The sequence below is a fragment of the Haemaphysalis longicornis genome, unplaced genomic scaffold (genome assembly GCF_048455015.1).
Source record: "Haemaphysalis longicornis isolate Haplotype H1 unplaced genomic scaffold, Haemaphysalis longicornis Haplotype H1 scaffold_9, whole genome shotgun sequence".
In the NCBI taxonomy this organism is placed as follows: Eukaryota; Metazoa; Arthropoda; class Arachnida; order Ixodida; family Ixodidae; genus Haemaphysalis; species Haemaphysalis longicornis.
In genome coordinates this window covers 110,295,927-110,319,444 of record NW_027526460.1, presented here as the reverse complement: position 1 = coordinate 110,319,444, position 23,518 = coordinate 110,295,927, and the positions used below count along the sequence as shown (strand labels likewise).

The window sequence follows — 23,518 nt, the reverse complement described above, 5'->3', positions numbered from 1 at the left end:
CCAACACGGTTACTTGAAAATGGCGAAAAAGAAACGGTTCTAGATGAGACAATGTACACGCATCGAGCATAAAAAAGTAGTACAATTGTATGCCTTTACCTCCCAAACAGCCGTGAAAACTTTGAAGGCGAACACGATAAATAAGTTCGTTTTCACACATTGCTGCTGGCGCTGATGTGAAGCTGCGCCAGTGATAGATGAATAACCAGATTTATTCAGGCATGTTGGTTCATGATTACTCCATAAACAAACCAGAGGGAGAACGCTCGACAGAGGGGAAAAACAGATAACGCGAGGAAATTCACTAGACTTACAACCTGGACTTACAACTGGAATTCCAGGTTGTAAGTCCAGTGACTATCCTTGTTTTATGTCACTGACTATGCGTTACCCGAGGATAGACACTAGACCACAAGACAACTTCTACTGCCACTGAGTTGGTTGCCATACGGGAGGCGATTCGTTTAGTCTCCCGTGAATCACCTCAAGCTTGGACCCTGTTTTGTGATTCCAAGCCAGCACTGCAGGTCCTCAACGGAGTTATGAGGCAAGGACCTTATTATTCCCTTGCTGCGGAAGTACTCGAATTAAGCTCATTGGCACTGCAACAAGGACATGTCCTCACCATACAGTGGGTACCAGGCCATTGCGGGCTAGCTGGTAACGACTGGGCTGACCAGGAGGCAAAGAAGGTTTCTGCAAATGCAGATGTTGTACGTCTGCCCTTCGCAAGGACGGACACGACCACCCTTCTGTCTACCATTCTCCGCCACGCCTCGGCGAGTCATTGGTCCCACCCTGGAAGTGTGGGACCAGTCTGGACCCCGACTGCAAGTTTCGGTTATCTCCTGGTATTCAGCGAAACTACGCCACGCTGTTTAACCGACTACGGCTTGGCGTAGCCTTTACCCGTCGCTACAAGCACCTCACTGGCTTTACGAGTGACCCCGACTGTGAGACATGCCATGTACCAGAGACTATTTCGCATGTTCTCTGCCACTGTCCACGCTATGCGCACACTCGAGAACAATTAGCGAGAACATTGGCCCGTTTGGACTGTCGTGTGGTGTCGGAGGAAGTGCTGCTGGGACCTTGACGAGACGCGAAGCGTTCCCACAAGACATTTAAAGCTGTGCTGACGTTTCTGCGCAGCAGCGGCCTCTCAGAGATATTGTAGTTGAGGCAGTATCGGTATAGGCATCTTCTATACATGGCCATTTATTTATTTCTCCGCCATCTTCATCTCTCTCGTCCTCTATCCACACTCTTTCATCCCCTTTCCCTTCTTCCCTTCCCACACACAGAATAGCGGGCCAGATATACTACCATCAGGCCGACCTTTCTGTGTTTTTTCATTTCAATAAAATTCCTCTCTCTCTCTCTCTCTCTCTCTCTCTCTCTCTCTCTCTCTCTCTCTCTCTCTCTCTCTCTCTCTCTCTCTCTCTCTCTCTCTCTCTCTCTCTCTCTCTCTCTCTCTTGTTTTATGTGTCTGTCTGCCGTATTTCCACTGGTTCGTTTACTAGGTAATTATTAACCAACAAGCCAATACTTCCACGTTAGTCTTAGATGCCACATGAGTCGAAAAAGATGGGCTGGAGCGTCCACACCGTGTGACACCCAGAAACCTCTCGCAGCACAGCGCGCGACAGCACGCCAGGAGAACAGGTGCTCGCCAGCCTCATAGGGCGCTAATTCTGAAGAAGTAGTGCAGCGAAGTGGCGCCTGCCTGGCTGTCGAAGTAATTAGCGCCGTGCCTCGTGTCACACATCCGTAGTTTCTCGGTACAAAGTGTCTGCGCTCTGGTAGCTAATGAAGACGACGAAAGAGAAGCAGAGAAAAATACGCAAACGCGCGACGTAGCAGCCATGGGAAATCTTCACGCCATAAAGTCTCCGCCTTCACACCACGTAAATCTTGGGTACCCCGCTGAATTTTTACAATATCATCGGAGGATGTCAGCAAGTGTGGTGAGGGCCTTCTGCGTAACAGGAAATTGTTAACGGAGTTAAAAATTGGCGTCAGGTTGCAAACAAGGAACGGAAGGATGATAAGTGGACAAACTTACGTGGTTGTTATGACGCGCGAAATGCAAGGACGCAAGATGAAAAAAGACAAAAAAAAAAAGAAATAAGGCGCTAATACGCACGACGAGTACTAAAAAGTTAAAAGCACGTGCAGAAATTCAGAGAAAGGTGTATTAATACCATCATTTTATAACACGCTTGTCCTCATGAAACCGGTGAAAAAGAGACACAAAGAAGTCGCAATGAATCGCGAGTTCTTTATATCCAGATCTAGCTAGGAGTAGCCCAGTAGATTCGGTTGTTTTATTTATTTTATATTTTTTTGTTCATTCTCGCCAGTCATGTTCATTTACAACATTATAGCCATTAAGTGCCTTACGTTCGGCAATAATGACGGGCAAATGCAGGGCGTTACGTCGGTTGGTCCCTTTTCACAAATTTCTTATTCGTATTTCCGTCGTTTATTTCCGAGATTTTTTTTATTTTTGTTTTCGTTTATGAAGGCAGGTGTATAAGATGCATATTTTATTTTGTAACCTTACTTGCATAACTCTTTCCCTTTTCAATTTGTGATTGTTTTTAATTCTGTTTTGCAGATTATCTTCATTTACACGGTTATACCGATTAAACGTGTTAACTCCGCGTTTTATGGCGTGGTGATTTATGGCGTGACGTGTGACGCGGACACCCGTGTAGAAGAGATTTCTATAAGGACGACACCGGTTAAGAAATTTCCAGTGTTAGGACTAACACGTTTTGCTTTTTCGGCACACAGACACCATTTAAACTGTACTGAAGCCGCATACAGGGTGCAACTTTCGCCTGCGAATTCGCGGCTGTGGCACCGCTCGTGCGGCAAAACTATCTTTTTTTTTTATTATTTCCATTGTTGCGACAAATTGCCAAATGCCAAGTGGCGTTCACAGGAGAAGTTCGATTGTTCCTAACATTCGACAATTCGCCAACACAACGAGAATAGATCGTTTCTCCGCACGTGCGGCGCCGCAGCTGCGAATTCGCAGGCGAAATTTGTCCCATGTTGAACGGGCTGAAGGCAAACTTTTGATAAACACATGCATTGTTTCCGCGTCCCCTTTGGTTCGTCTCTACTGCATTCCGTACGAGCGAATCCCTGCGCTCTACTCGTTGCCTGCTTCAGTGTCGAGACATGGCGCCTCGGGAGTCGGCCTCTTCATTCTTGTGCCACGGTTCCGGGGCTAGTGTATTTGCTGCTCAATGGTGCTCCTGCACGTGTGCGCACGGGCAGATCATTACCGGCCGATGGCCTCCGTAATGAACCACCAGGCGGTGATTCTCCGCTCTTGGGACAACAATCAGTTCGGCCACCTCCAAGACACGCTGTTACGAAGAGCTCAGCAAGGCTTCGCGAGGCGTGAAGCAGAAAGGAAAACCTTCTCCTGGGAGGCAGCATCAGCAGGCATCCCTCCCCAAGTCTCAGCGGGGCTCATAGCTGTTGAATAGGGGAACTCGGAGTGAAAGAGCGAGGAGGGGGAGAGGGGGGGAGGGGGGAGAGAATGCGTCCTCGTCCCCTTCGGCTAGACCCAGGTCCCCTTTTCGGTGAGCTGACGGGGGCGGCGGCGGCGGCGACGGCCGAGCTCGCGCGGCAGGAGACGTCTTCATGAAAGCGCCTGGGTTGACAAGAGCGAGCCGCTGCCTCCCGCCGTCCTTACGTTCGCCTCCTGAAAGGTGCTGCTGCTGCCTGTCGAGACGCGGTCCTGGGTGTGTTTTGTGTGCGTTCATTGTTGCAAGCCTCGCCTCTCCCCCTACCCTCCCTCTTCGCTTTCTTCGTCGCTTTCTTGTGCCCTCAACGGCTGGACCTCTTTTGAGAAAGCTTCGAATGCCGTTGGCCATCCATGCTCGACGGGACGCCGGGTGCGTTCTGATAAAGGTAAAGTACGCCTGACGAGCTCTGGGGCGTCTCAGCCCATACCCGTTTTCTGCCCCTTTTTTTTTCCTTCGTTATTTTTTTTCGAAGGAACAGTGAAAAAGGCAGGGATTCTCGTTGTTGTCTGTGGCGCTGGTATTCGGTCAACACTCGCCTGTTTACAATTGCGCACTAGCCTGTTGCAAAGATTTACAGCACATTCCTCTACATCACCGGGGCTGTTCGTGAAGTGTTTACCTGCTGACTGCCCTACATCGCAGAAAAGGTCACTGGCAGCGCCATTAGAGAAAAAGGAAGTAAATGCTCGAATGGTGGCAGCTTCAATGATAAGTTGAACAATTTTACCAAAACGTCCGGCAGAGTTTTGTCAACCTTAACAGGGTTCAGCAGTGAGCGAGCGAGTGAGCGAGTGAGCGAGTGAGTGAGTGAGTGAGTGAGTGAGTGAGTGAGTGAAACCCTTAAAGATTTCGCTCACTCCATTTTCCGTCTTCTGCAGACATTCACATCGAAATTAGACCAGTCGGCCGTACTCTCTCTTATCCTAACCGTTCCTGCTTGCTACACTGAAATTCCCTACCACTTCCGACTCAGCTTCCTCCACCTCACTAGTCACGACGCTCACGACGTCCGCCTTTGACGCCGACTCCAAACCATCGTCAGGACTCCTTAAAAAATAACAGGGGCATGGAAGGGTGTTGTAGCCTCCTCCTGAAATGGCGCTACCTATAAGCCCGAAGCAAGGAACGCGGTAGAAAATGTAGCGTGAGAGCAAACTCTTAAACGTATTACTAGTAGCATCCAATCGTATTGTACACCTTCGATATTTAAGGTAAAAAAGGTTGACGGGCATTTCTGAGCGCAGCCCTATAGCGCCCGCTCCTATGGTTTCGCGTCGCCGCCGGCCTCGTCGTAACCGACCGGACGAAGAGGACACCGGGGATAGACGAGGTAAAGAGAGCAGGAAAGCAGCGGAGGAAACTACGACGAAAAATGGTGGCCGTATGCCCCTCACACCTTCGCCATACTTTCCACCTCCGATTTCCTGCTTGCTCTACCGCGCCTATCTCTGGCGTCCTCTTCGTTCGCTCGGTTACGACGAGGGCGGCAGCGACGCAAAACCACAGGAGCGGGCGCTATAGGGCTGCGCTCTAAATATGGAAGGTCCTAGGTCCTCCATATATTGTGATATAAAACGGCTTATATTGCCCCTCACACAATGTGCTCTTAGCAATGCACTGGTGGGTGGTTTTGTAAGCTCGCTTTCCCACATTAACTGTCATACAGCGAAGCACGGCCATCTACGGAGGGGGAACGCTGTAGGAAGTATGACTGCACCCCACCCTGCACTTCTCTCCGCTTCCGCCGCCTCTTTCCCGCCTCGCCACTGCGCGGGGTGTCTCCTCCCCTGTCATTGCGCAATGCCGCGCGATCTGCAGCAGTCATCTGTGCGGCTCACTAGTGCCTGCACCGGGACTGACGTAGCCACGCAATAATAAAACGTCATTATATCAGCCCACCAATCGTGTGTGTCCTTTGTCAGTGACGTATAGATCGCACCTCTGCCCTTATAACTCAAAGTAGCAAATGCCAGTATAGCTAAACCCCAACATACGATATCCCACGAGACATTGGAAGGGCTCCGATTTTTAGGAGGAAGGAATCTGGTTGGCTCATTTGCAACTATGCAATGAAACATCGAGTTCTGTGTTAACGTGTTCTCTGCATGTGAAACCGACAAGCCCGCACTTGACTCAGACAACAACAAGAATGTGGGAGCTGATGAAACATGATATGTTACTGCGGTTTTATGTCACGGATGCCGCTGCGGGATTGAGACTTTTCTTGAAATTGACTGCCAAAGGTCACGTAGCAGCGCAGCGCACCTCTTGTGAAGCCTCGCCGAAAACCGCACGCGAGGTCTACGGTGACGATCATGGTGGTTAACGATTAACTTCTTGGCCAACTATCGGCATCGACGACGATTGTTTCGGCTGCTGGCCGTCAACGCGTCAGCGAAGGCAGCAATGGCAATCAGCGAGATTCAATTTTCCCAACTGTACAGAACCGGCACTTGCGACACGGTGCGAAGCGTCAATAAATAGTAACGTAAAGTATCCTAAACATACCGAACTACAATTGTTCCCAGAAAAAAATGCGTGCGATTGATTAAGAACACTAATTCCTTGGGCTTGAACCCAGGCCGGTACAATAAAGGCAGAGGCTGCACCTCGAAGCCACTGGAGTGAACGGGAAGTTGCACTTAGTAGATGGTGAAAAAAAATATCAGAATGTCGCCAGGGTTGAAAGACAACGAGCAAGTGTCGCTGAAGCTTGCTGGGAGTTCAGTTCGGTACCATTCAGAAAACGAAGTGTAGCCAGTAGTCACGACGGCTAAAGCTTTTCGGCCAGCGCCATAAGGCGATAAAACAACGGTGAGTCGATCACATTGACGACGGTCATCTGAGGCATTTATCATGGCTCGCATTCACGTTATTTGTCTGTCCCCTGCCTCGTGGAAGACTGTGGTAATAATGACAATCTACTAACTATCCAATCGGTGGCGAAGAGGGAAACAGTAATTGGTATGGTTAAAAGTTATCTTTCTGGCCAGCCTCCAGCGTGAATAAAGGCAACCAGAATGACGATTATGAGGGGTTCCTGATAAAAAATAGCGGTCTTTACTATACTCGGTGACAACTTAACAACGGCACCCGAAGTTGCCGCTGTGCCTTATCACTAGAGACCGGAACTTTAGGCAAAATGCCTATTTTTTATTCCAGTCCGTATCGAGCCTATTTAACATATAAGCATGAACTAAAGGAAGGGGAACATTTTAAGCAATAGTTGATTGTGCCTATACGTGCCTATTTTGAGGTTCGTGCCTATACAAGCTTTTAAGCGCCTATAAATGCCTTTGTTGTGCTGTCGAGTACAGACTTTGCCTCAATCAGTCGTATATCTCGATGGAAAAAAAGGAAATCTATTGTTGGACTGATGGGAATGCATGAGCATCTTGTCTCTCTCCATTGCTAACTTGAGGCCTCGCCCGATGCTCATTCCTTTCTCTTCAGACATCCGCCACGCAGAGTTTCTTTCACCCCACTCAGTAAAGCGTATAACCACAAAAATATCATCATCTTCTTCCTACACTATGCCAACCATGCTTAGCGTTCTAATAATCTCAGCGGTCTCGTTTTCTCGCTCTAGCAGCGGCTTTGGCTGCCTGTCTTTCCTTTTGTAGTCTGCCAGTATCGCCATTAGCCGCAGTATTTTTCATTTCTTCCTCGTTTGCCACCCTAAACTGGCTGCGTGCTCGATAATTATACAACGCGGGCAATCAGTGGCAGGAGTCACAGAGACCCGCCGAGACTCCCCGTGACTGACGGGCACGTCTGCAGAGGCAGCTGCCGCTCAGTCGCACTCCTGTTAAAGTATTCTTAGCACCGTCGCTCTCGTCACTCACGCAGCCGGCGATCTCTAAGCGCTATCTCACTTTACCGTTTTTGGGTTTATGTCGCTGGCTGTTTGACAGAGTGACGCGTAGCGACGGAAATAATACCCGAAATGCCCTATATATTGTTCGCGCAATAATACAGTGCTAACAGTGGCATAAATTGTTTTGTCACAGACAGGAGAACACGTGTTTTGAGGAATGGTCTCGTCGAATTTAGTCTGCAAGGCATGCAAGGTGAAAATAAAGAGTACGCGTTGTCCCCCAACCAGTCGGCGTGCAGCGAGTATAGAAAACAGTATGTTTGTGAATGGGGGTATGAAGTAATGAAAATGACGAGGCGCGCTGGCGTTGGAAATGGGTTCGCACTGGCTTGTTTGGAAGAAAACAAGAGAGCAATTGAAAACGTTGTATTTAGCATTTTTAAGGGTTTTTATTGAATGCTAGCGGCATAAAAAGATTCTTGCGGGTTCCGTCGGCGCGTCGTCTGCTAGCGCCCCCAACGATAGCGCGCAAGCGCCAGCCTGCGAGGGAGCCGGCCAATGGAAGCCCTACCTCTCAAGGCCAGGACGGTACTGCGGGAAAGCACAGCTACTCTCTCGGCAAGATGCGCAACATTGACTTTCACGCCTTTCCTTCTGCTTAAAAAATTGCAAATAAATCTGAACCCTTTCCCACTTATTTACCTCGGACGGGATTTCGAAAAGCCTTTCTAAACAATGCAAAACAATTACAAATTGCTCGCGAATCCCTCCCCCCCCCCCCCCCCCCCCAAAAAAAAAAGGTCGGATTTGTTTGGTGTCGAGAATATTGCAGCGCAGATTGCACGCGGGCGAGGCTAGAGCGTGCCCTAGAGAGGCAGCGCGAGGCTAGCTTGTGGCAAGATTAAGAGAAAACCTATTGACCCTATCACTACAGCCAGCACGTCAGCGTAGTTGGCGTTTCTGCTCTCTCCGTAATCCGTCCGAAGCCTGCCGACGAATGCCGAAGATTAAGACGCCGAAAAGTGTCCTTATCCGGCAATGGACCAGTGGATCGCAGTGCTACACCGTCGACGGAGAAACAGTATTCTGCCAACCCTGCGGAAAGCAGGTGAGAATACAATACTTTCCACTTGATCTTAATTAACGATATCATGCACTTGACGTGAACACTGGACCAACCGTAAACGTGACGCCTCCAACAGTGCTTACGCTAAATTTATTCTGAATGCTCAGAACTTGCCAATAATGTGCGTTTTAAGAACTTTTTACGGTAACTGCTATTCATTGTTGTGCAATGTTTGCAACCTAATTCGGGAACTGGCTTCCTTATTGAAAATTTCCGGCACAGTGTTGGTCGGATTGTTGTATAAGCATCATGATTTTAAAAACGGTTACCTGCTATTGCGCAGCTGGCCAACTTCGCCATTCCTTGAGCTATTGTCAGGTTTACAACTCTACATGACTAAAAGCAAAAGTACACTAGCAACGTTTCACGTGCCTTACGCAATATCTTAGTTTTCGTTACTGTTTTCTTCGCGCAGGTACCCTGTGAAAAAAAGTTCCACTTGCAGCAGCATGAAAGAACAGCACTGCATCAAGCCAATGCTCTGCGCAACCAGCCGTCGACATCAAGACAATCGTTCCTGGCTGAAAGTATTGCTCAAGGAAAAAAAAGTGAATTCAGCGCTGACCTGTGCGAAGCATTAGTCGCTGCTAACATCCCTTGGGCGAAAATCGAAAACAAGACTTTCAAGAATTTCTTGCAAAAGTACTGCAAACAAAAGGTACCATCAGAGTCGACTCTTCGCAAGGAGTACCTGCGACCACTGTACGAGAAGACGCTACAAGAAATTAGAAGAGAAATCGGTGAATTCCACATTTGGATTTCTGTGGACGAGACGACAGATGTCACCGGACGAGTACTCGGTCACTTTGTAGTCGGAAAGCTTGACGCAGAAGAGAAAACAACACCCTTCCTGGTTTGCTCAAAAGAGCTAGAAAAAACTAGCGGAGAGACCATCGCCCGCTTCGTGAACTCGTCATTGAAGCTTCTGTACCCCTCCGGAGCCCACGACGACCGAGTACTGCTGCTCTACACAGATGCAGCAGCTTATATGCTTAAGGCTGGTGCACTTCTCAAGGTTTTTTACCCAGAACTATTGCACGTCACTTGTCTTGCTCACGGGATTCATCGGGTGTGTGAAGAGCTACGAAAGTCGTTCAGTTCGGTCAACGAACTGATAGCTGTAGGGAAGGCGGTGTTCCTCAAGGCTCCTTCCCGCGTTCGTGCTTTCAGGGAGCAGCTGCCGGGTGTACCTCTTCCACCGGAGCCTGTTGTTACCCGCTGGGGAACTTGGCTGACGGCAGTGGAATACTACAACCAACACTTAAACGGTGTCAAGGCTGTTGTAAGCAGCTTTGCTGAAGATGAGAGTGTCGCCGTGAGAAGGGCCCAGAAGGTTCTACATGATGTTACACTTGCATGTGACTTGGCCTATTTGTGTGCCCATTTCACGTTCTTGGCAACAACAATACAGAAACTTGAAAGTTCGGGCACAACGCTGACTGAAAATATTCAGCTGATTTTGGACGCACAGGAAAGGTTCGCTAGTGCTCCCAGGGGACCGGTTGCTGACAGAGCTATAGAGAAGCTTAAGTCTGTGTTGGACAGAAATCCCGGATTTTCGACGCTGACGGAACTGTCTGAGGTTTTGAGCGGCGGACATACCGCGATTCCAGATGGAATCAAAACATCCAACGTGCCAAAGTACAAGTACGCTCCGCTAACCTCAGTGGATGTGGAGCGTTCTTTCTCTGCGTACAAGACGATATTGACTGACAGAAGGCACAACTTCAAGCCCGAAAACCTGGAGATGGTGCTTGTTTGCCACTGCTTCCACAGCCTTTCGCACAGTGTTGCGTCACCCTAGATATCTTGAAATCGTCACCCTTGAGTGTTTTATGAAGAAAATAAAATTGCATTTTCAAAATACCGATGTTTGTAGCCTGTGTTTACTCTAAACCGAAAAATTGCACTGAAATACGCCGCCTGAGTAAATATTATTCGAGCCTATATATGCCTATATGGTAGTACTTAGTGCCTATATATGCCTAAATTTCAATTTTGAGCGCCTTCAATAGGCGCCTAAAACCCGTTTTTTTAGTGCCTAAACTTCCGGTCTCTACTTATCACCGTAGCCGGATGTTTCTCCGCGCGGCGCAAGTAGGGCGTTACTGGCAATATTTCGAACATTGCGTGAGCCGTTCCCGTGATTTTTTGGACTTAATATGCTTATAAACGACTCCAGTGACGACAAACTGCGTGAGACAAGGCAGACGATATCACACATTCATAGCAAACCCCTTTCAAAACGCGCGCGCACTGACGTCACGTGTCCGGCGCTTTGGCGGAGTGATATGCTACATGAGGTGGTGCCGTTCTTAAGTTGTAACCGAGTGTACCGCTCCGCGCTAGCAGGAGTCGCGTTTGTGAGAGCGGATTCCTGATCCCGATGCTCCACCCGGGCGGAAATGTGGACGTAGCGGCACACCACACTGAAATCCGCAGTTAAGTGGCCCAGTAGTGCTTTTAGCATTACAACAAAAAGCTACTTCACACATCAGAACACCTGCTTTACGATTCAATTAGCAATGCTTGCCGAACTGCTTCGTTTGGCTGTTCTCGATAAATGCAAGCCACAGAAATGTTTATGCCTATGTACCCTGCAATTTAAGTCCACCATGTGGTCGCCGAGCCTGTGACTCTGCAGAGGTTGCCATAGGCCAACAACGGCAGCAAGAGTTGACCCTAGCGCCGAATGGCCAGTCTACAGCTCCAACTGAATTTACGGCTCCAAGCCTTTAATTACGTACACTACGTCCAACCGCATCAACGTTCACAACACCTGCCAGCTGCTTGCTACACGAGAAGGTTGCACTCAAAACTTCCATTCAAAGCATTTGACTCTGAGTTCGCAATGTTCACCGTCTGAGCGGCGTCGTTGGCACTCGGTAAAGATGGCAGCGGCGTTGACCCCCTGCTGGCGGCACTTATCGCAGGTAGGGGCACTCAAACCGCGCGCGGCAGCTCGCTAAGTACAGTAGGCGCCTCCGAAACCAGCCCGGCACTTTGCAATCTTCCCTTCCTTTATCGCGTGTCTCCCGCCCGTGCTCGTCATGTGTGGACCGCTTCGCACTTGCAAAGACCCCGGCGGATGACGCTCCGTTTCCTCTGGTCACTGGAGAACCCCGCCATCCGGCGCAACGGCGCGCTCCCGGGCCGGGCTTTTCGGTCGTCTGCAGACGCGAAACGCCGGAGGGAGGGAGAGCTGTCCAACAACAGCCAACCAGTGGAAAGAGAAGGAGACTTCGCGAGCCAGCCGAAGAGACGGGCATGAAACAAAACAGCGAGGAGAATAAAGGGCGCCGGAGGAAGGGAGCGATAGAGAGCGACCCGCTTTCTTTCTCTTCTGACGCCGCCGGCTTCCTGCTCGCACCGGCTTAACTCTCCTCTTTCTTTTCGCCCTTCTGTCTCTCTTTTCCGGAACCCCGCTCCCCGCTGGGCTTATTCGTTCGTTCGCCTCACGTTCGCTCATTCATCTGCCGCGAGCTCCCAGCGCAGGAATCGCGGGGGGTGCTTGCTGCCTACGGCTTCGTTGAGGGCTTCCGCTGCTGTCGGCGTTTCTGCGGAGGCCAGCAAAGGGTCCGTCCAAGCCAGTCCTGCCGAGTTACCGCTGATACCTTCGGGTTAAACGGTAGTCCCGTCTTCTGGGATCTGTAACCCGCGCCGCCTTGTCATTAGAGCGGGTATTCGCTTCTCCTTTGCGGCAAGTATAATTACCGTTCGTATCTCATTTCTCTAACGCGCTTTCTCCCGGCGTTGGTCGAGAGGCTCCTCCTTCGATGCTCGAAGGCGTCCTTCTTGCTGCGCTAGCCAGAAATAACGAGGAGAAAGAATAAGAAAACGACTCTGCTTCGGTTCTTTTCTAGCTTCCGTACATTGGTAAGTTTCGCGTTAGAGAAATAAGCGGTTTCGCAATTCATCGCGGTAATACTTCCACCAGTAGCCTCAAATGCAAACAAAAACAGTGCCAAGAAGAGACGCCGCCCTCCCACCTTTGTTGTAGCTAGTAGATGGAGCATGTAAGTGAAAAGCGCCCTTGGAATAACCAGCCGGCCACGACAAAACAAGTCACCACTGTAGCTTTTTGTCTTCCTACAGTAGGCTAGGTTAGGTTAGCTTAGGATATCAGCGGCGAAATTTGGATAGCTATTTGGTTATACCGCAAAGAAAAAGCGCTTTGAAATGAGCGCCGACCGAAAGCAAGCCTGCCGCTCAACCGGAAATGTAGCACTCAGCCGCTGTCATCGCCCTCTGAAGTGTCACTCACCTTCCGCTTCTTATCGAGCCGCTTGGGCATATGGCACTCTGAGCGGGCTCCACAGGATCTCGCCGATAGCAGCGCGCTCGTCCTAAAAATGCCGAGCGGCTTGAGCGTAGCTCGCCGATTAACACCTGCCGTCCCTGTACCACCGGTTTGTCGTAGCACTGCTGTGTGCATTCTTCTCTCGGTTTGTGGCACCGTACAATTGCGGCTTGGGCATTCTGTACATGGATGACCAGTGCTTTTTTAGCTCCGACTATGCCATAACAAAAACTAAAATACGTACCATTATGTACGAAGGGCTGTAAGACCGCACTGCAGCGCGGGACTTCTGAAAATCGATGTTCCCATGTTAGCAATGCCGACTACGGTACAGATTCTTAAAACGGTTTCGCGCAACTAAAGAGACGTTCCCGCGGAAGTTTCACTTTTAGACTCTGATAGCACATTTATGGCCAGACACAGCTTTAAGGGATCATCGCAGTTTTTACGTCCGTGCAGGATAGCTCCCTCAGGTGCTTTTCACTGCAGCGCATGCAGGAGTTAGCACATGCCGACTTTAAAGGGGCTCCGTTGTCACAAACTCGAGCGTACGACGTCTAAAAGTACCGTATAAATATTCCATTTTATTGTACAGCGCCTAATTCTTTTTACACTCGGTTCTATTCGCCCGAGACAAGGCTGGATGTTTCTCGAACGAAGAGACGGTAACATGATCACCCGCCGGCTCGCCGGCAAGAAAACAATAAAAATAAAACCTCCGCCGCTCGGGTTTCGTCGAAGCTTCCAGTACTTTCGAGGAGGTGCGCGTGGCCTTGCCAGTGCTAAAGAGCGGCGATGATTCTAGAAGGGAGAAGAGTGAAGTTATTCGCTGACGGCGGCGGGCGCGCTGTGTGTTGTGCTCTCCCCCTCCGCGCCGGCACGGCTATAAAAAGAGAAGCCACACCTAAACCCACCAGCTACGTTTGGACGTCGTGATTGACAACTGCACCTGCCAGTTTGTACATCACACCATCGGCGACCCGCGCCCTGGAGGACTCCAACGTGCTCCCGGGCCTTGAATGACAGTGATCGTCTCGGACGGCCTGGCCTACAGCGAAGCTACGCTTCCCAGGTAGCCGACTCGCCTCCGACAGCGGTGCATCGTCCGGCCCGGTCGGTGAATATGCTGGGACTCTGTCTCTCATATGCATCGAACTGTTCGTTTCTTTTTAGTTAACTGCTCCGATTTGTAATATTCATTTGTTAACGCTACTGTTTGTATCAATTTGTCTAATTGAACTGTTTCTTGTATTAGAATTCCAACTGCGTTGTCTGTCATTATCGATCTGTTACCTCGTGCTTGTGTATGTAACTTGCCTGTCTAAATATAAGTCTTTGTGTTGTTTGTTCGTTCAAGGCTCTTGCTCATTCTTGCCGCTCTAGTCGGCAAAAGCCGCACATCAGACGGCCACCCCCTTTGTCACCTGTGCCCTGTAGATTCGGTGGGGTTTGTTGGCTCTCTTGAGTCGACTCCCCATATCTTCTGACAGTGCACCCTAAATTTAAGGAAACGGGTGACAATTTCTGGCGTCCACGGCAGGACGTCTGATGCGAGTGGTAGGGAGGAGAAAGAGCCTGGAACTTTTTTCGCATAGGTTGCTACTGCCTTTATAAGCGGGTGCTCTCGCTAACTTTCTCTGCGTAGACATACCTAGCTAGAGGCTAGAGTATTGTGGCTAGATCGCGATACATATACAATCATGGATTCAGAGAAAATTGTAGCATTGCGCTGTAAGCTGGGCCTCTCAGGGGCCGAACTGCGGAAGTGGGTAGCTCAGAAAGCAAAAGAAGAAAACGAGAAAGTTAAGAGAGCAAGACAGGCAGCACGAACAGAAGCTGAGAGGAAAAGAGAGAAAGAATTTCAGAGACAACTTCGGTTGGAGCGAGAGGAGAAAGCAAGAAAAGAGGAGCTAACAGGAGCAAATGTTGATGCTCAACGTTTGAAGCTCGACTGCTCATCAGAGGATCGGAGCATGAGAGGAGAGAATAGGCGCCTGTGTCTCAGTACCAACCTTGAAAAGGTTAAGGTAAATTTCGGAAACGCGGCAGTGGACCGAAGGAGGACCAGCCAAAAACCCCCGCTGAAATGTTACGCTTGTAACAAGTTTGGGCACATTGCCAAGGACTGCTGGAGCAGCTTTAAGAGAAGTAGTGCTTCCAGATGTTTTAAGTGCGGGCGGGCTGGACATCAGGCTGCGACATGCAGGAGCAGCAACGATGAAAGGCGCCAAGATTTGCGCAAATGCGCACCTCCTAAGGCATCCAGACAGTACGATGTTACTGATGGCTCTGAGGAGCGAAAAAGGGGCACGAAAATTCACGTCGTCGGTGCCATTACGGCAGTCGGGTCGAAGACAGTGCCGGTGGCTGAGGGAAAATTGTCAGGCAAAACCATTACCGTTTTGCGCTCCACCGGCACCAGCACAGTTATTGTGCGAACGGACTTAGTCCGAGAACAGGAGTTCACTGGGGAAACAAACCCAGTGTTCTTCATGGATGGCTCAATGCGAGAGTTGCCGGTAGCTCAGATCGAGGTGGAGACTCCCTACTACACGGGAAGCGTAACCGCCCTTTGCATGGAGAGGTCCATGTATGACCTCATCCTCGGCAACATCGATGGAGTCAGAGATGCCGACGACCCGATAACTTTAACTGCCCCAGAAGAACCGCCACCCGTGGAGGTGGAAGAGCCACTTATTGAGGAGCCACACCCCGATAAGTCGGCTATAGAGGCAGCTGTGGCTGCCGTGTCTCAAGACATGAATAAGAGCACAGAGATTGTGCGAAATGAGTTCCATCGGAAAGATGAACTCAATGATAAAAATTCGAAAGATGAGGAAAATGCGAGCGAAGGGTATAGTGGCCTAAGTGTTAACCCTGAGACGATAAAGGAACGCCAGGATAGCTCCGGAGGCGAAGAGGCGGAAGTATCCGCAATCAGGGAGGAAATACCTCCAGAATTGTGCGAAAGCGCACCACTTCAGACCTGGAAGGACAATGATCCTACAGGTGATGCGGAGCTTGAGGATGGAGATAACATCCCGGTTGTGGATGCCATCACGATGTCGGGGCCGAACCCTCTAGACGAAGGGGTACCCGATATTGCGGGGAGAATGCCCGAGGAAACCGTTGTCTTTCCGAAAGACACGGGTAATTGCACGCTCATTGTGCAAGAAGACCCAGTTCGAGACTGCGAACTCTCTGGGCAGACTAGCGCCGCGTGCGTAACTGACAGCTCGAGGAGCAAAGAGACTGACTCTAAGGTCAAGTTTGAAACCCCCGTGCGAAGCGGAGCCGCACTCCGCGGAGGGAACGCGCCGTACATAAGCGTCGGCGACGATCCCGTGACTTTAGCGGTGGGAGAGAAACCACCCAATGTTTCGAAAGAACCCCGATTCGATGCCTCGGATCGAGGCGAAGCCGTGCTCGTCGTAACGCGAGCACCGGCGAAAGCGAAGCCAGCACATTTCCGGCGCCCAAAGTCTGCGGCCCCTGCGATGGAGCCGCACAGAAGGAAAATAAGTGCCGAAGGTCGTCGAAAGAACAAACGTTTGAAAGCAGGCCTTCAGAAACTCGGCAAACAGCTGGGCTGCCGAAACAAAGAGTGCAGGTTTGGGCTCAAGAGTACGAGAAAACATCTCTACTGCCATTTGTCCCGATGGACAGGTGGGAAGAAGCGCCAAGCCGTTATTAGCCACTCGGTCGTTCACCAGGTGAAGGCCCAGGGAGTGAAACATTTTCGCGGGACCGGTATCACGGCGGTCACGAAAGAGTTTGTCGCTCCGTGCGACATTTGGAAAAGAACTTCTCCGCAGAGAAGAATTCCACAGGCGCAGTTACGCCAGCGCCCGATAGACACGGGCTAAGCATGAAGAATTCAAATTTAGGTATGCACGTGGGATATGAGTGGAATTGTGTAAGACAGAGTTGTATTTAAACGTCGAGTACTGTATACTTGAACGTTGTATTCATTGTTTCTCTGTCGTACTGTACGCGAAGCTTGTACTTATTTTGTCACTCTGGCTGTACAGTGTATATTCACGTACTAGTTGCGTTCTGCGTAAATTTTACTTTCACTGTTCTACAGTTCACATGCCGTGTATTGTTGGCGTTACTAGTGGTGACATTCGTGAACGTTGCGGTTGCATGTTATTGTTTGTGAACAACATATTAGTTATGTTTCTTATGAGTTTCATTGTACCAGTGCATTGTATGTATTTCTGAGTACTGACGTTTACTCATTGTATTTGAGCCTACGAGACCTTCGCACTGGAGCGCACGCTGTATTTTCACGAGTTTCGCACTTGTAATGACTACTGGCCAGACAATTATTATGGGCACTGGTTTAGTTCTAATGCTAGCACTTTATTGTTCTTAAACTTATGAGTTGTCCTTAGGAAGTGTATTTGTTGAAAAATCTGCGCCAAACCGCTGTTCTGTACGCGAATTCTGTACCTGTCATTATTATTATGAAGAACATTGGGCTGTACTTTATTTTGTGTTCGTAGGCACAGCCTCTTTTTGTTCCCTAAGTGTGAACGACGCGAACGCACGACTTTGTGAGATTTGTGAATATTATTGCATAATATTCTGAAACTGGGGGGCTGTGTCACAAACTCGAGCGTACGACGTCTAAAAGTACCGTATAAATATTCCATTTTATTGTACAGCGCCTAATTCTTTTTACACTCGGTTCTATTCGCCCGAGACAAGGCTGGAGGTTTCTCGAACGAAGAGACGGTAACATGATCACCCGCCGGCTCGCCGGCAAGAAAACAATAAAAATAAAACCTCCGCCGCTCGGGTTTCGTCGAAGCTTCCAGTACTTTCGAGGAGGTGCGCGTGGCCTTGCCAGTGCTAAAGAGCGGCGATGATTCTAGAAGGGAGAAGAGTGAAGTTATTCGCTGACGGCGGCGGGCGCGCTGTGTGTTGTGCTCTCCCCCTCCGCGCCGGCACGGCTATAAAAAGAGAAGCCACACCTAAACCCACCAGCTACGTTTGGACGTCGTGATTGACAACTGCACCTGCCAGTTTGTACATCACACCATCGGCGACCCGCGCCCTGGAGGACTCCAACGTGCTCCCGGGCCTTGAATGACCGTGATCGTCTCGGACGGCCTGGCCTACAGCGAAGCTACGCTTCCCAGGTAGCCGACTCGCCTCCGACAGCGGTGCATCGTCCGGCCCGGTCGGTGAATATGCTGGGACTCTGTCTCTCATATGCATCGAACTGTTCGTTTCTTTTTAGTTAACTGCTCCGATTTGTAATATTCATTTGTTAACGCTACTGTTTGTATCAATTTGTCTAATTGAACTGTTTCTTGTATTAGAATTCCAACTGCGTTGTCTGTCATTATCGATCTGTTACCTCGTGCTTGTGTATGTAACTTGCCTGTCTAAATATAAGTCTTTGTGTTGTTTGTTCGTTCAAGGCTCTTGCTCATTCTTGCCGCTCTAGTCGGCGAAAGCCGCACATCAGACGGCCACCCCCTTTGTCACCTGTGCCCTGTAGATTCGGTGGGGTTTGTTGGCTCTCTTGAGTCGACTCCCCATATCTTCTGACAGTGCACCCTAAATTTAAGGAAACGGGTGACATCCGTGCGTAGCGTTTTTAGAGGTAAACAGTGCCTTAATAAAAGTCCTGACTGATACCAGACTTCTTATATGTCAACAAAATGGTTGTTTGGGCGAGTTGTTGGGTGTTACAGTGCAAACATGCGAAGAACAGAGAAGAATGCACTAGGCGGTCGCTGACCCGCATATATTATTCTAGTGAAAAGGATCACGAATATATAACCTATAGATATATAACCTCCAGGTTTTATCTTATGCTTAGGTTTTGTTTGCGTTTCCACCACCCCAGATTGTACGCGCAGGTTATCTATTTGCGCTCCCTATCAATAAAATGCCAGTTGCGAGTCAACGACAGTCCAGTGCATTTTTCTCTGTCCTTCGTCTGTTTGCGCTGTAACATTTCAACATGCTTATATTTCCTCTGAAAAACTTCTTCCCTGCAGTGCACTTTCGCAGAGCAGTGAAACCGACTTAGAAGAGGCTCTGTGTAAAGCGCCCCTAGAGAGAGGGAGAAGGGGGGGGGGGGGGGAGTATACGAGTTCTTCTGCGGGTGTTCAATAAAAGGCACGAGGGCCTTCACACATTGATATCAGAGTCCTTGTACTACGTTTGACGAATGTCTTCTCAGCAATGCATTTGTGCATAGCAGTAAAGGCGAACTTAAAGGAGCTCGATGTGTGGCGTTCCACTCGGATACGTAGGGTCATATGGAGGTATTTAATGGAAAATAACAGAGCCTTCACACCTTGATATCAGACTGATTATATTGCCCTAGGAAAATGTCTTCGCCCGAACTATAATTTGGCCGGTGGTATAGCAGGACGGCTTACGCATTTACCCGACAGTTGTCACTTCAAAGTTTTCTCAAAGTTCTTTTTTTTTTTTTTTTCGTGAGTGGAGCATCCAGATTCAGCAATAAAACAACATTAACGGCTGAGTGGTCTGGTTCTTATTTTGGTTGTATAAACCTGCGTATATCGCCAGGGGACGCACACATACTCGGAGAAATTCGTGCTGAGGAGAGCATAGTCAATTCTACTTCATTTCATCTACTCATACTGCAGGCCAAGATGCTGGCCCATGCCGTGAGGGCAATACAGAGCAAGAATACAAACACGCATGGACAGGATGCTACCTATAACATGTTACAAAAACTTCGAAATACTTGCCTTAGCACAAGAACCGCGACATGGAACAGCACAAATGAAACCACAGTGGGGCAAAACGCCTTGCCCCAACAACAACACAGCACTAATGTAACATATATAACTTTTACGCAGCATGCAGGTTAGAAGACAGGAATAAGGCTCAAAGACAGCCCGCCAACGCCTATCGCTGGCTGGAAACGCCAATCATCGCAGCCCCTGCTGCACGGAGTGACCAGCCCGCATGCATCCTCCGACAGTAGAGCCTGGCCTCGCGGCTTGGGCTGGCGGCAATGGCGCAACGCACCGCCGTATCTGACTCCCTCCCGGCCCCGGCGCGCATCCCCGCTGGTCCCCGATCGCCTCGGGCGACTGAGGGGAGAAACAGGGGCACAGGCAGCGGCGAAAAGAGAAACAAAAGAGAATGAAAAAGCGGCGGGGAGGGCGTTGGTTGTTCCGGTGAACCTGGGGGGGTGGCGGTTTGGCGGCGTTGTTTTGACCGGCGGCGCATTTCCCCCACCCCGCCGCGGCAGCCCCCGTTTTCGGATGGCGGGCATTCCTCGATGCGCGAGGCAGCCCGCGCTCATGCGCTTGGCTTGGCTTTGGCTTGCCCCCGCGATGAACCTGCCCGCTGGGCTGGAAAAGAATGCCTCTCCGCGCTCCCCCACTCCTGCGCGAGCGCGGACCTGCGCGCCGTCTGGCCTGGCGAATATTCGAGAGCGGCACGCGCATTCAAGTGCGAGCTCCTTTTTGAGGTGCATGCCTGGACACAACATGCCTGGGCGCATGCGCGGTACGCTTATGAGTCTGTGATTAGTCGAACCGTTACAGTTCCTGCGTTAGGAGGAACGGAATGGCCTGGCCATTGCTGTTCCATTCCTGGGAATGCTTATTTTGGTTCTATCAAACGTGGATGTACAGGCGATGTCTGAATATAATAATTGCGACTGCTGCTCCGAGATGGACATTATTATGCAAGCAGGAGTGGATCCTCCGCGGCGGCTCAAAGGGCTAAGGCGTTGCGCTCTGAGACCAGGGACGTGGGCACGTGGGTTCGGTTCGCGGCCGCTTTCCTGATGGAGGCGAAAAGCGAAAAAAAAGAAATAAATAAACCCGGGCCATCTCCACTAACGTGAAACCTGGGGAGGGGCAAAGCATGCAATGAATAAGTGTATTCAAAGACTAAGTCTCTCTCTTACCACGCGGCGCGCGCTGATTAAAGGCCGGAGAAGCACCGGTGGGAGGAGCAATTGCGCGCTCCCTGAGGTGGTGGCGCCCTCTGTTACGTCGACTCGGGTTTTAGCAATTAAATGAGAGACAGACTGGCCGTAAGTTGTCTTCATGTCACACGCGGGAGCATGCTAAGCAGTAGGCTTTACAGGAGATAACCTGGCGTTTGAAACCAATTTCGAGACAAAATTTAACATATTTCTGTTATTAATGCAATTAAATCCTGACTATTCCTTTATTTTAGATTCGTTAAAGTCATGTCAGTTTATTTTGGACCCGTTTTATTCATTATACATTTGTTTTCTGACCATCGTTTGACAACTTGATTTACCATGACGACATGAGACGACGACGAAAGGAGACGCCGACAGCCCGAGCCCCTAAGTTGCTTCGCCCCTTCAATCCCGTATGTTCGAGATTTCGGCGCACGTTAAGGAACCGCACTAGGTCAAAATTAATCCGGAGTCCTCCACTAAGGCGCGCCTCATCGCCTGTGTAGCGTCGGCGTATTAAACATCGTGATCAATTAAATGCAAGCAGAAGTTTTGTGCATTGCTGGCTCTGATAAATGTCTTTCAAGAGGAGGTGGGAAGGTGTGTAAATGAAACGTGCTCTTGGAAGTTCGTTGCCGCCTCGTTGAAAGTAAATTGACATTTCGGTCATGAAGCAGGCTGTCTACTTTTCATATGCATTGTAAACCACAAGCATGCCCTTTTCATCGAAAGGGAGACAACGATCGTTAAGGACATCGGTGATGCTAACGTTGTCCATGCAACACGGTTGCCAGGTAGAGTGTGGCCGAAGAGCAATCGGTATAAACGTGGTTGTTTGCCGAGATATATAATGCACGAGCATTCCGAAACAGTACTGTGGCATGTGCGAGCGCCGAAACGCCGCCAGTCCACGCAACTTTTTTTTTAACCAGCGGGGTATTGATTATTTAATGTTGAGCACATCGTGTTTTTTTTTCGAGAACAGTGCCGGAAAACGTGTCGTGTAGTGTTAACCGCAATGTCTACAGTGAGGACTGTGCATTTGGGCGCCACTGACTGACCTAAATGTGAATTTTGTGAGCAGGACTCAAGACTGGAACCCTGTGAACAGTGAAATCCTCCTTTCTCCCTCATCTTCACTCCCTGCCCAGGGCCTCATGGCCTCTCGCTTTAATAAAGTGTCTCCCCCACTCGTGTTTCTTCTCTTTTTTCACTCTTCGTCAAAGATGGGCGCCGCTTGGATGATGATGAAGCGTATTCAGGGTAATGTTTTGAAGGGTCAGTACTTAAGGCATGGCTAAGAGAACGTACGGGCTGGCACGCACTGTAAACTTAGCAGTGGTATAGTTCAGTTCTCGCGTCCGTGGAGGGAAGGGATCGTCCTTTCCTCGGCCCCCTCCTTCTCCCTTTTCAATCGCAACAAAAACCAAAGATATTTAGCACTTTCTGTCTGGCCAACGGGTATTTAAACACAAATACACGCTTCTCCAACACGCGCCATCGCTGTTGCAAGCAAATGAATCATCGTTGCCATGAGCGTGATAACACTTGCCACTGTGTAGATAGAGTTATCAGCTTAACTAAACCGAAAGTTGGACGGCGACACAAGGGCAACGGGGACTACTATAAGTTGCAGTCACGAAGGCCTGGCGCTACTCCTGCTGTACGCATGCGCTGTAGGGGTTTCCAACAATCGCGAGTGGGAGGGGGCGCTTTCAAGTAGGATTACAAGGACCGTTTCGCGAGGGTTCTGTGACATCAACGACCAGTGGTTGGAAGTCTCGCGGTAGCGTCTCCTTCCTTCGCCTATTATTCATTTTATACTATGTGGTCGAACCTCACAGCGCTACCTTCTCTACGCAATAATACACCACCTCGTCTAACGCTCTAGTTTACCCCACTACCGTCTTACTTTTCAGTATAGAATTAGCTGCATTTGCTCATAATTCATCAACTGAAGCTCCGTTTTTTGTGTTTTTTTTATCGTGTATTGACTTGAGCGCGAGATATCGTGGTGCGTGCGCATTGTAAAGGCAAGAAAATGTCTGTTCTCGAGGGTTACGTTTCCTGCTGTCTGTTTTGCTTATAAATCACAGATATGGTATACCTTATGCCGTCGCTCACATTCGTGAAGCTCCGGAGTTTATTTTACTTCTTCCATCTCTTTTTTTTCCTCCTTTCTCCACGCTACACTAGTGCACCCGCGTGTCCTATTTCTCGCTGTCCAACCTTCGGTTCCTTTGATTCGCAGCCTGGCATGCATCCCGCGGTATGCCACAGGAGTTTGTGTCGATTCCAACTTGCTTCTGTGGGCGGGCAGCGTGGCACGTCACGGTCGCCGGCGGTTTCGATTTCAAGGCGCGCGTTTACGCAGCACCTCCCAGCGATGAAGCCTTCATGTTGAGTCATCGCAGAAAGCAGGTTAACCCGGTGATTCCGGGCGCAATTTAACAATATATATATGCACCACTCTCTAACGTCACAACGCGGACGCAAAAATTAGGAATATTTTTGAACCTCCCTTTTTATTGGCGGTCTTCTAATCGTGGTGGTGTTGCTATACCTGGCCAGGTCGTAGCTTCAGGGCTCGCAGGCGAAACTCGCCCCGCCTGTCTCGCAGACAGCGAGGACGCAGAGCAAGAAAGGAGAGGCAAGGAGTCCCCCACGCGGGCCTTCCACCACTCCGTCCCGTGGCAGCTTTCTCTGACAGGTGTTTCCGGTCCCTGCTGCTGCGGGGCGCTCCGCCAACACCCTATACGTACTCGGAAATGCCTGGAATGCAGTC

The 23,518-nt window shown here is 49.8% G+C and overlaps 1 protein-coding gene and 1 long non-coding RNA gene across 3 annotated transcripts in view; one reads left to right on the top strand and one right to left on the bottom strand.

Moving 5' to 3' along the window:
• The window catches only part of LOC144152971 (protein Wnt-5b-like), a 571,698-nt gene that overhangs the window by 314,750 nt on the left and 233,430 nt on the right, over positions 1–23,518 (bottom strand). The gene's annotated exons all lie outside the window — the stretch shown is intronic.
• LOC144151716 (uncharacterized) lies at positions 7,505–10,357 on the top strand. Its single transcript, XR_013318948.1, has 2 exons — positions 7,505–8,473; positions 8,907–10,357. It is a non-coding gene; the product is annotated as an uncharacterized LOC144151716 (long non-coding RNA).